Source organism: Bos indicus x Bos taurus, chromosome 6, assembly GCF_003369695.1.
Source record: "Bos indicus x Bos taurus breed Angus x Brahman F1 hybrid chromosome 6, Bos_hybrid_MaternalHap_v2.0, whole genome shotgun sequence".
In the NCBI taxonomy this organism is placed as follows: domain Eukaryota; kingdom Metazoa; phylum Chordata; class Mammalia; order Artiodactyla; family Bovidae; genus Bos; species Bos indicus x Bos taurus.
This window is the reverse complement of record NC_040081.1, coordinates 7,547,310-7,548,463: the sequence shown is the minus strand read 5'-3', so window position 1 is coordinate 7,548,463 and position 1,154 is coordinate 7,547,310. Positions and strand designations below refer to the sequence as shown.

Below are 1,154 nucleotides of genomic sequence, written 5' to 3'. Positions count from 1 at the left end.
ATCTGTATTTCTATATTTATTAAAATCTTATAATACCTATAAATATTAATATACACAGTTTATAAACAAATAAACATATATGGTAGTACGTGCTCCAAATTTTTTAATGAAAGGAATATACAATCAAAAAAGTTTGGATACTTCTGAAAGAATATTTTAAAAGCCCCTTAGAAGGTAAAGAATCTGCCCAAAATGCAGAGTCAGGCACAACTGAGCGACTTCACCTTCACTTTTCACTTTCATGCATTGGAGAAGGAAATGGCAACCCACTCCATTGTTCTTGCCTGCAGAATCCCAGGGACAGAGGAGCCTAGTGGGCTGCCGTCTATGGGGTCGCACAAAGTCGGACACAACTGAAGCAACTTAGCAGTAGCAGTAGCAGCCATTGCCTCCTCATTGAAACCCAACGTCAGCTCTTTTCTCTTCTCCGCCATCCTATGTGCGGTTGAGTTCTCTCCTCACCATGTCTTCTCACAAGACTTTCAGGATCAAGCGATTCCTGGCCAAGAAACAAAAGCAGAATCGTCCCATTCCTCAATGGATTCGAATGAAAACTGGCAATAAAATCAGGTACAGCTCCAAGAGAAGACATTGGAGAAGAACCAAGCTGGGTCTGTAAGAAGCAAGCTGGGTCTGTAAGAAGTGGTCTTAACATGTGTGGCACACATGTTAAGACCACTTTTTTAAGCAGCCAAATCACAATGAAAACATCACTACTGTAATGCTTGGCCCATGATGTTATTTCCTCACTATCAGTCTGAGACCCAGTAATAAATATAAAACGTTGGAATTGTTAAAAAAAAAAAAAAAAAAAGAAAAGAAACCCAACGTCAGGATCATGGCACTCAAGGTCAATCACGTGCTGATCAGACCCCTTCTCCAAACAAACACACGTAAACACACATTATTTTTCCAGCCATAATTTTTATTCCTATTTTCATAATCTCATCATTCCAATGAAATTAAACCATCTATCATTATCTAAAATATACCAGTGACTCTATAGTTCTCTGAATGTATAAACCTAATAAATGCCAGGCCTTCGTGCAAAGAGCTAAATAATAATAAATATACAGAGTCATATTTATGGAAGCTCATTTTAACAACCAAAAACAAGTCTTAATGGAAATCCAGTCTACTTGCATGACTTTAGG

At 37.9% G+C, this 1,154-nt stretch overlaps 1 pseudogene; it reads left to right on the top strand.

The window, feature by feature from the left end:
- Nucleotides 1–417: 417 nt before the first annotated feature.
- On the top strand, nucleotides 418–787 carry LOC113894689 (annotated as a pseudogene).
- The last annotated feature ends 367 nt before the right edge of the window (nucleotides 788–1,154 follow it).